The sequence below is a fragment of the Oncorhynchus kisutch genome, linkage group LG26, assembly GCF_002021735.2.
Source record: "Oncorhynchus kisutch isolate 150728-3 linkage group LG26, Okis_V2, whole genome shotgun sequence".
In the NCBI taxonomy this organism is placed as follows: Eukaryota; Metazoa; Chordata; class Actinopteri; order Salmoniformes; family Salmonidae; genus Oncorhynchus; species Oncorhynchus kisutch.
The window spans coordinates 36,704,614-36,718,577 of record NC_034199.2 but is presented as its reverse complement, the minus strand read 5'-3'; positions in this window follow the sequence as shown (position 1 = coordinate 36,718,577).

The following is a 13,964-nucleotide window of genomic DNA, read 5'->3' as shown; positions in this document are numbered from 1 at the left end:
ACCATTCATTTTTCCCATAGGACATTTTAGAAACATTTGATTCGTGTAGACTTAGCCTGGTGCGACGTTTTGATAACCTTGTAAATTTCTCTCAGACAAGGTGACTTTTATCAATATATTCGGCTCTATTTACACATATCCGAAAATGCTTGCACAAGACATTTCACATATACAGTACCAGTCAAAAGTTTGGACACACCTACTCATTCAAGGGTTTTTCTTTATTTTTACCATTGTCTAAATTGTAGAATAATAGTGAAGCCAATAACACACAGAATCAAGTAGTAACCCAAAAATTCTTAAACATTATATATTTCAGATTATTAAAAGTAGCCACCCTTTGACTTGACAGCTTTGCACACTCTTGGCATTCTCTCAACCAGCTTCACCTGGAATTCTTTTCCAAAAGTCTTGAAGGAGTTCCCACATATGCTGAGCACTTGTTGGCTGCTTTTCCTTCACTCTGCGGTCCAACTCATCCCAAACTATCTCAATTGGGTTGAGGTCGGGTGATTGTGGAGGGCAGGTCATCAGACCGAGTTCTCTCAGTGGACTGTTTTATTCGTTACATTCCATCTGTGGAACGTGCATGTTACGCACGCCTCTTGAAGTGAACGCAACATCCTGCTCAACTTCCCGTGGAGTGGGGCAAGGATGACAGAGGCACAATATAGTACCGTTTACAGGGAATTTAATTCCATCACAGTAATTTGGGGAAAAGGGTCTGAGCCGCAACCAATACAGGACATACCCAGACGCTCTCGCTGAGCCGCAACCAATACAGGACATACGCTCTCGCTGAGCCGCAACCAATACAGGACATACCCAGACGCTCTCGCTGAGCCGCAACCAATACAGGACATACCCAGACGCTCTCGCTGAGCCGCAACCAATACAGGACATACCCAGAAGCTCTCGCCTCCTAACAAAAGGAACACTGGCTTTTAAAGCTGCAGAAAGAGTTGGTAATTGAAAACAGCTGTATCTCCTGACGAGAGGGCAGGGTCAGACCTCCAATCATCAATGGGGCTGACCAGTCAGCTGCCTAGGACTTTGGGAAGCCATTTCCTGAAATACACACATACAAACCCACAACAACACAGAAACTGGGGAACGTAACAGTGCACCACAGAAACACTTGGATAGCTAGAGAACAGCCTATCCTTTGCCATCGCAACTGGTAACTTACTTGTTGTTCCATCCCATCTAGCAAACATCTATTCAACATGTCTGCAAACCACTTTACTATCTCCCAACATGACCTTTTAGGAGACAAGCCCAGTCACGGTCTATGAATCCAGGAATCCATTTTGGCCCATGACTGACATTGCTGGTGAGGACAGGGACCCCCCTCTCCAAAACTTCAGCCCTTGGTACGTTTGTCATGGTTCTCTTTCTTTCTGCATTCAACTTTACTTTTCAGCTTTGGATAGACTAGGTCCAGTGTGGAGCGTAGTCTACGACCTAATAACATCTCAGCAGGAGAAAGTCCTGTTGTGGATTGAGGTGTTATTCTGTAGCTGAACAGAACACATGACACTTTTGCTGCTATGTTCCCTTCTGCACTTTTCTTCATAATTTCTTTGACTGTCTGTACTGCGTGTTCCACCAGTCTATTTGAAGATGAGTGATATGGAGCATATGTCAGATGCACAATATCGTTGTTTCTGAAGAATTATTGTGCTTCTGTACTCACGAAACAGGTCGCATTATCGCTCACCACTATCTCAGGTATCCCTTGGTTACTAAATCTCTGTCGCAGGCCATCTATAGGGGTGGTGGATGAAGCAGAACAAACCTGATACACATCCATCCATTTTGAATGTGCATCAATGCTTATCAGGAACATTTTCCCCATGAATGGCCCTGCGTAATCTATGCGCAATCTTCTCCAAGGTTTCTCTGGAAACTCCCAAGGGTGAAGCAAAGCAGTTGCTGGTGCCTGTCTGTGTTCCTGACATGTGTTACATGTCTTGACTCAAATCATGAAAAACATCCCCAGACCATTATTCCTCCTCCATCAAACTTTACAGTTGGCACTATACATTCGGGCAGGTAGCTTTACACCACTCCAGCCGCTTGTCATTGTGCATGGTGATCTTAGACTGGTAGTGTAAGTGGCTGCTTGGCTATGAAACCTGACTAGTAGTTGTTGTGCTGACGATGCTTCCAGAGGCAGTTTGGAACTCGGTAGTGAGTGTTGCAACCGAGGACAGGCGATTTTTACACACTACGCGCTTCAACAATTGGTCCCGGTCCCGTTCTGTGAGCTTGTGTGGCCTACCACTTCGTGGCTGAGCCATTACTGCTCCTAGACATTTCAACTTCACAATAACAGCACTTACAGTTGACCGGGGAAGCTCTAACAGGGAAGAAAAAATACAAACTGACTTGTTAGAAAGACGGTGTCAGGTTAAGAGTTCTCGACATAAACCCTATTGGTCTCTTAGCTCCATCTTGCATTCAGTGTGACAGAACTGCTCTATTTGAAGATGAGTGATATGGAGCATATGTCAGCATACTGCCACGTTGTCTCTTTACACAGTAGTGTGTGAAGAGGTGCTGACACTGTTTACAAGTTTGGCAAAAATATGTTTTAATAGTTTCACAGTCGCAGGTAATATTTAACTCAGTCACATTTGTAGGACCAGGTATGTTCTGGATTGCTTGTTCCTTGCCATTGAGTGGGTGGATATCTGTGGCGTCACATTTATAGGAGCAGGAACGTTCTGGATTGCTTGTACCTTGTCATTGAGTGAATGGATACCTGTGGCATCACATTTATAGGAGAAGGTGCATTCTGAATTGCTTGTACCTTGTCATTGGGCGGATGGATACTCGTGGCATCCACTCTGTGTCCTAGGAACACTGCCTCGTTCCCCATGAAGGTACACTTTCTCCGCTTGAAATGGAAGCCTGCACTCTCCAATCTCTGTAGTACATCAGTCAGCGTTCTCAGATGCCCCTGGTCACTCCTCCCGGTCACCAGGATGTCATCAAGTAAATGGCAACATGTGGAATCCCTTGTAGTATGCCCTCGATGGTCCTCTGAAAAATAGCATGGCTGCTGGAGACATCGAAAGGTAAAAGTTTTAACATAAACAACCCCTTGTGTTTATTGTACAATACTTCTTAGATTCCTCATCCAGAGTGATCTGTTGACATGCATGGCTCATATTTAACTTTGTGAACTTCTGTCCACCAGCCAGATGTGTAAATAGATCCTCTATTTTTGGAATAGGGTACAGCTCTAACTTCAATACTCTTGACAGTCAGTTTGTAATCCCCACAGATGCTCAAAGTATTTTCGGGTTTCAAAACAGGCACTATGGGAGATGCCCATTCTGAGAATTTGACTGGTTCCATACTGTCCTCTTTCAAGAGACGGTCAATCTCGGCTTCTACCTTTGGCTTCATGGCATAAGGCACAGGTCTTGGGTTTTAAAACCTTGGTGCGTCCTCCTTGTCTACATATATTTCAGCTGGGCGGCCTTTCAATGTTCCAAGTTCCTCTTTGAACACATTATCATGCTATGTCAACACTTCTTCCAATGTCCACTGTTGACCCTCATCGATCTGATTTACTGTTCCCATTTCTAACTTTAGCTCTTTTATCCAGCCCCAACCTAGCAGGTTTGGACCACTGCCTGATACGACTACTACAGGTAGGGGAATCACTGTGTCTCTGTGCTGCAGTCACATTAGCTGCACCTAATGTGTCTAGTCTCTCACCTGTGTACATTTTGAGATGCAGAGAACTAGTCTTTAAGGCCGGAACTTTTGCACTGTCCCACTACTCTGTTCGTTATGGTTACACTGCACCCTGTATCCACTTCAAACTTCACATCTGATTCATTGACTTTCAATTATAATGGGATAGGATCTGCTTTTGGAATGTAAACATAAATCCTCTTCTTCCCCTTTGTTTTGTTCGGCTTCCCAGCTGATGTGTCCCATTGTTCAGCTTCCCCACTGATGTGTGCCAATGTTCAAGCTTCCCCGCTGATGTGACGTGTCCCATTGTTCAGTTTCCCCGCTGATGTGTGCCAATGTTCAAGCTTCCCCGCTGATGTGACGTGTCCCATTGTTCAGCTTCCCTGCTGATGTGACGTGTCCCATTGTTCAGCTTCCCAGCTGATGTGTCCCATTGTTCAAGCTTCCCCACTGATGTGTGCCAATGTTCAAGCTTCCCCGCTGATGTGACGTGTCCCATTGTTCAGTTTCCCCGCTGATGTGTGCCAATGTTCAAGCTTCCCCGCTGATGTGACGTGTCCCATTGTTCAGCTTCCCTGCTGATGTGACGTGTCCCATTGTTCAGCTTCCCAGCTGATGTGTCCCATTGTTCAAGCTTCCCCACTGATGTGACGTGTCCCATTGTTTAGCTTCCCCGCTGATGTGACGTGTCCCATTGTTCAGCTTCCCCGCTGATGTGACGTGTCCCATTGTTCAGCTTCCCAGCTGATGTGTCCCATTGTTCAAGCTTCCCCACTGATGTGACGTGTCCCATTGTTTAGCTTCCCCACTGATGTGACGTGTCCCATTGTTCAGCTTCCCCGCTGATGTGACGTGTCCCATTGTTTAGCTTCCCCGCTGATGTGACGTGTCCCATTGTTCAGCTTCCCCGCTGATGTGACGTGTCCCATTGTTCAGCTTCCCCGCTGATGTGACGTGTCCCATTGTTCAGCTTCCCCGCTGATGTGACGTGTCCCATACTTTTTTACTCCTTTTTCTTGCTTATGCTTTCATCCCCCTTTTGGATTGGAACTCCCTGGAGTGGATTTAGCCCTACATGCTCGTTTCTTGTGTCCTTGCTTACCACACTTATGGCGCTTTCCATCCTGAAAAAGTGCACTCACATTCCATGTGATCACCTTTACATCTGTAAAATGGTTTCACTTGCTCACCTCATGTGCACACTTCCCTGCCCTGTCACATTAGCACTGTAGCACATCCATTGCTTGAGCAAAGACCAATGCTCCATCAAAATTGTTCAATTCAGCCTCTGATAATAACTTCATTTGGATCTGGTCATTATTTATGCCCCAACTAGCCTCTTTCTCAGCATTTCCTTAAGATTGTCCCAATAATTACAATGTTGTGCCAGTTTACACAACACAGCTACATAGTCCACAACACTCTCCTCTGCATTTCTGTTCCTTGATTTAAACTTAAACCGTAGCACAATCTCACTCTGCTTCTGGTTGAAATGTGCTTTTAGCAGCTCCACCAGTTCCTTAAAGTGTTGATCTCCAGGGTTACCAGGACTCAGCATATTTCTCATAAGACAGTAGGTTTGGCTTCTCACTGAACTCAACAGAATGGATTTTTCTTGACATCATCTTCTATTTAGTTTCCTTTGAAAAAATTACCAAGTACTTCACAGTATTCCACCCACGATTGCGTATGATGATCAAAGGGAAATACCAATCCTACTGTGGTAGCCATTTCTCTGTTAGCAGCTAGCTTCAGCTTTCTTCGAGAATTATTGGCAGACTACACTCATTGTGGCCATTTACTAAATACCTCAAAAACTAAGTATGTTTTGGATGAACAAAATCATACTAATTAACCCCCCCCCACAAAAGAAAACACACCAAAGTCCTGCAAAAACGGTACTATTCAGATCCCTCAACAGGCTCAGGAACCTGGGAGGGGTAACTTCATTCAGTACTCCCTGTAACATTTCGGCTGTAAAGTCCTGGAGATTCAGAAAGCTACTTGCCGCCTTCACAGTGATATCGAGCTTCTTAGATGTTTTATTAGTTTGACTAGCGTAATTGATCTCTTATAAAACGCAACAAAGTCCACCTTCTTCACTATTAGTGTTGGGATTCTTCTCCTGCATGGCTTCTGTACATATCTCTGCATATTTCACCTACCCAAGTTTTGCATTAGTTGGGTGAACCACTTCACCAAACAACAGTAAAACCAATAGAATAAAAGAAGGAGCAAAGTCTGTCATTCGATTCCAGCAACGTGTGTCTACCACTCCTGGAATGTTATCCCTTAACCACACAGCCTCTATGTCCAACGAGACACCAGGTGACATCTTTAACCCGGTGCCCTACTCTGAAAATCATAGCTTTCCACATCATACGTCAACATCTTGTTGAGCCACAGAGCTGTCTTCTTTTGCATTTTTGACACACAGGAATTCAACATCATACCGCTTCTGGTCACTCTGACCGATTTCACTTTACCCAATTTTTCCTTCTCCATAGAGAGACCACAAATAGGTCACCCAAAAAAACATATTTGTTTGTGAATCGCACTCAAACCATCAACTGCTGTTCATTTCCAACTATCCCTTTTAGCTGCACTCTTCTTCACCATCTTCCACTCATTCTCACGCCAAGAGAATCGCACAATACTTCCACTTCCACCATTGCCCCTCCAGTCATCCCCCGGACTCCCTTACTTTTTGTTGTGAAAGATGCAAGATGCATTCCAGCACAGCTGTTGCTTCACCAACTTTGTTCTCAATTTCCTCAATTTCGTCCACACTACTCGCAGCCATTTTCAACTCCCGGCCTACCGCTTACCTAGCTTCAGTCTTCCAGCTTGTGAATCCTTATGTCCCAGGAACGCAAACTTTTCATGCATCCAGTTGTCCTTTTACCTTTACCTCGTCGCCACTTGTAATAACCCATGGAACTCTATATGGCTTAGAAGGAGTGACAGAGTAGCTCTTCATAATCTGATTACTTTATTACTAAGCCAGAGCATGGTGAAACAGTTAGGCAGTCACACTCAAATGTTAGTGTGCATTCCAAAACTCTTACAACAATATCAATAGGTACTGAAGTGCTACACCACCTGGTGGCGTGTATGTGTAATTACGTTAATACCACATTACCACACCCACCCAATCTCCCCAGAGTGCACTGATCCTTAGAGGTCCATTTAAGCATGGAAGGACCTCCCTGAATCCCTCTCTCGACCCCAGCAGGCCAGGCTGTGGGTGCTGCAGCTACATGGTGACGATGATGGATGTCTGCCGCACTGACTACTTGATGAATGGCCAGTGGTCCCAGGGAATGTTTAGCGCTGAAAGACTGTCAAATGAGAGAGAGGCAATGATTGTGTTCACACTGACTAAATAAAATGGGGAGGAACAAGCAGAAAGATTGTGGTCTCTCTCCCCCTCTCTCTTTCCATCTCGCTCACTCTTTCTCCCTCTCTTCATCTCCTGAAATGTGTTAAGCTGATTCGTAGGTGGTAAAAGCATTGAGGTTACACTTACTTTGTTGTTGAGAAAATAGTGTCATGTTTCTCCCAGGGTTGGTTTCCAAGTGCTAAGACTAACCAAATGAGGTTACAGACATAAGCCCACTTAGTCTTGTATAGACACATTCATTTAACATGATGGGGGCAGTCTGGCTGTAAATCAATCAGTGTACTGTATCAAGGCAGGCTCTGTGCCCCTGGGTGCGATATCCTGATGGTCAATAAACTAGAAACACCGATCAATTTGGGATCAATTCTGAACCATTCAACATGGTGAATGGATTTGAAAGCCACTTCAATCTACTTCGAGACGTCACAAAACTACATAAAGAGAGACCTAAGACACTCATTTGACACAATATTAATTTATAATATTAATTTATTCTAAAGAAAACAATCAATTTACTTCAGCTTCTCCCATTGACAGTATTACACTTTTTCAGTCAGCTTTTCCCATTGACAGTGTAGCCCAGGGGTAAATTAACTTAATATACTTTAAAATAATAAACTGTGTAGAAATTATAATGGACCTACAGCGAGGGAAAAAAGTATTTGATCCCCTGCTGATTTTGTACGTTTGCCCACTGACAAAGAAATTATCAGTCTATACTTTTAATGGTAGGTTTATTTGAACAGTGAGAGACAGAATAACCACGAAAAAATCCTGAAAAACACATGTCAACATTTTTATACATTTATTTGTATTTTAACGGGGGAAATAAGTATTTGACCCCCTCTGCATAACATGACTTAGTACTTGCTGGCAAAACCCTTGTTGGCAATCACAGAGGGCAGACGTTTCTTGTAGTTGGCCACCAGGTTTGCACACATCTCAGGAGGGATTTTGTCCCACTCCTCTTTGCAGATCTTCTCCAAGTCATTAAGGTTTCGACGCTGACGTTTGGCAACTCAAACCTTCAGCTCCCTCCACAGATTTTCTATGGGATTAAGGCCTGGAGACGGGCTAGGCCACTCCAGGACCTTAATGTGCTTCTTCTTGAGCCACTCCTTTGTTGCCTTGGCCGTGTGTTTTTGGGTCATTGTCAAGCTGGAATACCCATCCACGACCCATTTTCAATGCCCTGGCTGAGGGAAGGAGGTTCTCACCCAAGATTTGACGGTACATGGCCCCTTCCATCGTCCCTTTGATGCGGTGAAGTTGTCCTGTCCCCTTGGCAGAAAAACACCCCCAAAGCATAATGTTTCCACCTCCATGTTTGACGGTGGGGATGGTGTTCTTGGGGTCATAGGCAGCGTTCCTTCTCCTCCAAACACGGCGAGTTGAGTTGATGCCAAAGAGCTCCAATTTGGTCTCATCTGACCACAACACTTTCACCCAGTTGTCCTCTGAATCATTCAGATGTTCATTGGCAAACTTCAGATGGGCATGTATATGTGCTTTCTTGGGCAGGGGGACCTTGCAGGCGCTGCAGGATTTCAGTTCTTCATGGCGTAGTGTGTTACCAATTGTTTTCTTGGTGACTATGGTCCCAGCTGCCTTGAGACATTGACAAGAACCTCCCGTGTAGTTCTGGGCTGATTCCTCACCGTTCTCATGGTCATTGCAACTCCACGAGGTGAGATCTTGCATGGAGCCCCAGGCCGAGGGAGATTGACAGTTATTTTGTGTTTCTTCCATTTGCAAATAATCGCACCAACTGTTGTCAACTTCTCACCAAGCTGCTTGGCGATGGTCTTGTAGCCCATTCCAGCCTTGTGTAGGTCTACAATCTTGTCCCTGACATCCTTGGGGAGCTCTTTGGTCTTGGCCATGGTGGAGAGTTTGGAATCTGATTGATTGATTGCTTCTGTGGACAGGTGTCTTTTATACAGGTAACAAACTGAGATTAGGAGCACACCCTTTAAGTGTGTGCTCCTAATCTCAGCTCGTTACCTGTATAAAAGCCACCTGGGAGCCAGAAATCTTTCTGACTGAGGGGGGGTCAAATACTTATTTCCCTCAGTAAAATACAAATCAATTTATATATTTCTTTACATGTGTTTTTCTGGATTTTTTGTTGTTGTTATTCTGTCTCTCACTGTTCAAATAAACCTACCATTAAACTTACCATTAAAATTATAGACTGATAATATCTTTGTCAGTGGGCAAATGTACAAAATCAGCAGGGGGTCAAATAATATTTTCCCCTCACTGTACATTCATAGGCTGCAGTTTCTTGAATGTCCTGGTTGCGACTACTCACCTAAACGAGAGTTAGACAGTCAGAGAGCATAGAATATTCCAATCACAATGGATAGAGGATTCTTTTTTTAGCTAATTTTGACAACAAGGAAATTTCACCGATTTTCAGGGCTGCCCTCAAGACCTCGTTGAAGACCGAATACATCCACCGAGGCAAAATGAGTTTGATACCCATGGTGTAGAATGAAGCAAATAAAGATGAACACACTTCTGACATGATGAAGCTCTGAGATGGGCACGCAAAACTACACATTTCCCATTTCTAATCAGCAACAAAGGCAGAATCAGTTCTACACTCTTAGAAAAAAAGTGCTGGTTGACTGGCAGCTATATATACCACTGAACAAAATGAGAGTATGGATCTTTCAGCTGAGGGTGTAAATCATTTTGATTACTGCGTTGAAAGAAGCAGAAGAAAATCTTTATTTCGCCAGATAGCGCTGATCCTTTAGGGTCTATTTATTTCTTTGACTTCTGTTATTCAGACCAATTTGTCCCCATGTCTCTGTGTATTGAATAGTCTTCCAGGCAATTCATTTTCTAAACTGCAGGCAAAGGCAGTATTTTTGTTTAGGATCAATGTCATTGGTAATATTTCCAGCGATCCAAATGGAAAATGTTTTGAGGAGAAGGCAGTCCAAGCAACAGGGTCCGTGTAAATTTCGTTATTTTGATTTAAGAGTCAAAATGGAGAATGTAAAAACAGAAAATGGCTTGTTTTTAGTTTTTGTTGTTATTAATTTTGACAAATAAAAATCCAAAGTCTACTTGTTTTCTTATTTATTGTCTAAAAACTGGGCATGGAATAAAGGAAAACAAAATAAAATGAATTCCATTTTATTTATTAGATTTGTATTTTTGTTCATACCTGGAAGTACACGTCCCCTCAGAATACTCATAGGGCTTAAGAGGTGTGTTTACGGCTTAGGTTGGCAGCACAAAGAAAGGATTAGACTGTGTGAGTGTGAAAAGAATATAAAAATACTAATGTTAGCAAAAATTTAGAACTTATTAGGAAGTTAGCATGCCAAAAAGAAAACTGAACAAAGTTGGATTGCACTAGATGGCTAGCTAGCACTAGCTGGCTATTGACTAGCTAGCAGGCTCAACCTGCTACAAGATGAAGCTGCCTGGCCAAAGCTACCTGCTGAAGAAAGGTCAGACTTCTCCATTAATTTTTGTAGCTAACTTAGCTAGATCTTCTTCTTATCTTCTTCTTGCATTATTTTCTTTAGGAATGCAGTGAAATAAAAGTAGTCAAAAATACAAAATAGTATATTACAGGGTATACTTTACAGTTGTGAACACAACTATTGCTGTGGCAATTGGCCTACTTCTCTGAATGCATATACTGTATATAGACCGAACAAAAATATAAACGCAACATGCAACAATTTCAAAGATTTTACGGATTTACAGTTCATATAAGGAAATCAATCAATTGACATAAATTCATTAGACCCTATTCTATGGATTTCACATGACTGGGCAAGGGCGCAGCAATGGGTGGACCTGGGAGGGCATAGGCCCATTCACTTGGGAGCCAGTTACATTGGAGGCGGCTTATGGTAGAGAAATTAACATTCAATTTTCTGGCAACCACTCTGGTTGAAATTCTTGCAGTCAGCATGCCATTTGCACACTCCCTCAAAACATCTGTGGCATTGTGTTGTGTGACAAAACTGCACATTTTACTGTGGACTTTTGTCCACAGCACAAGGTGCACCTGTGTACAGATCATGCCTTTTAATCAGCTTCTTGATATGCCACACCTGTTAGGTGGATGGATTATCTTGGGAAAGGAAAAATGCTCACTAACAGGAATTTAAACACATTTGTGCACAAAACCTGAGAGAAATACGTTTTTTGTGTGTATGGAACATTTCTGGGATCTTTTATTTCAGCTCATGAAACATGGGAACAACACTTTACGTGTGGCATTTATATTTTTGTTCAGTACAGGTGTAGGATCTTAATTTGGTCACCCTGTTGTTGCAGGAAATTTAGTGTAATGTATTTGAGGGATTCTTAAGTTTGTAATTTCCACTTTAAAATGTCAGACTTAATTTGCCTTAACCAAAAATGAGACAAGACTAAGACAAATTCTCTTACAAAATTGTAAATGAATCATAATTTCCACAATATCAAAATAAAATGTGTAAAATAAGTTACAAGCTAAGACAAAATGAGATTTCATGATATTACTGTGGCTTTACATATCTATTCACTACTGGCCAATTTTTTATTTTTTATTTTATTTATTTCATCTTTATTTAACCTGGTAGGCCAGTTGAGAACAAGTTCTCATTTACAACTACGACCAGGCCAAGATGAAGCAAATCACTGCGACAAAAACTGCGACAGTCATCATCCACAGAGCTAGCAGTTTTAGGCCTGTTTAAACATTTTAAGGTAAAGCACTTAGGATGAAGTGTAAAAAATGAGACAAGCTTTATGATTATGCTTATAAACATATACTTAACACACACACACACACACACACACACACACATATATATATATATATATATATATATATATATATATATATACATACCTACACACATATATATATACACACACACACACACATATATATATACATATATATAAACTCAGAAAAATAAGAAACGTCCCCTTTTCAGAACTCTGTCTTAATAATTCGTAAAAATCCAAATAACTTCACAAATCTTCGTTGTAAAGGGTTTAAACACTGTTTCCCATGCTTGTTCAATGAACCATAAACAATTAATGAACATGCACCTGTGGAACCGGTACATCCGAACATCACACCTGCGGGACAGGTACAGCATGGCAACAACAACTGCCCGAGTTACACCAGGAACGCACAATCCCTCCATCAGTGCTCAGACTGTCCGCAATAGGCTGAGAGAGGCTGGACCGAGGGCTTGTGGGCACAAACCCACCGTCGCTGGACCAGACAGGACTGGCAAAAAAGTGCTCTTCACTGACGAGTCGCGGTTTTGTCTCACCAGGGTCGATGATCGGATTCGCATGTATCGTCGAAGGAATGAGCATTACACCGAGGCCTGTACTCTGGAGCGGGATCAATTTGGAGTTGGTGGGTCCGACATGGTCTGGGGTGGTGTGTCACAGCATCATCGGACTGAGCTTGTTGTCATTGCAGGCAATCTCAACGCTGTGCATTACAGGAAAGCCATCCTCCTCTCTCATGTGGTATCCTTCTTGCAGGCTCATCCTGACATGACCCTCCAGCATGACAATGCCACCAGCCATACTGCTCATTCTGTGTGTGATTTCTTGCAAGACAGGAATGTCAATGTTCTGCCATGGCTAGCGAAGAGCCCAGATCTCAATCCCATTGAGCACATCTGGGACCTGTTGGATCGGAGGGTGAGGGCTAGGGCCAATCCCCCCAGAAATGTCCGGGAACTTGCAGGTGCCTTGGTGGAAGAGTGGGGTAACATCTCACAGCAAGAACTAGTAAATCTGGTGCAGTCCATGAGGAGATGCACTGCAGTACTTAATGCAGGTGGTGACCACACCAGATACTGAACCCCCCCCCTTTGTTCAGGGACACATTATTCCATTTCTGTAAGTCACATGTGTGTTGAACTTGTTCAGTTTATGTCTCAGTTATTGAATCTTGTTATGTTCATACAAATAATTACACATAAGTTTACGAAAATAAAGGACATTTCTATTTTTGATCAAATCAAATGTATTCATATAGCCCTTCGTACATCAGCTGATATCTCAAAGTGCTGTGCTATTTTTGATGAGTTTATATGTGATGGTACTGTACATACAATAAAGTATCCAATATTCTTATATCTGACATGGTTTAATTGTCGTGTATTTGCAGAATAACCTGCTTTAAAATGTTTCCTCCACTAGATGGCAGTAATGTGCTAACACTTTCAAAGACATCTAAATGTGAGTTTTTCTAATCACCCTTCAAGTACTGAGCAAATCTCCAAATGAATGAAATTCCCTGAATTTACATTGCGAATGTTGCTTTTATGGATACTAAATATGACTGGTTGTGATCCAGTCACATCTGACAGGTGACATGCAAAGTTCAAAGGCCCCATGAAAAAAAAAACTACCGGGCCCCTAACATAGAAATCGGAATGTTTCAGATTAAAATAACGTACTGAACAATGTGTTCATAAATGTACTAACTATAAGCTTCTGTTGCTCTATACTACAATTCTGCAGATTCTAGTTTCCACCTTCATCCTTTGCCTATATTAACAGTGATTGCAAACATGTTTGGTTCCTAATGTTAACAAAAGCTGTCTGTGTCATGAGATTGTTAAGATGCTTTATTATAAATATCTACACAATTGGTTACTTATTTTTTAATATATGGCATTGTAGTCCATTTTAATGAAGAAATTACCAATAATCCATGTTTCAGATTAAATAATTTATTACCAATTCTTATAAACAAGGCTAACCCTCTTCTGCCATACGCATAATTCCTAAATATATGCCTAAATAACATACCCCAAATAAAAAAAAATCCTGAACTATGTGGACTGCAGGC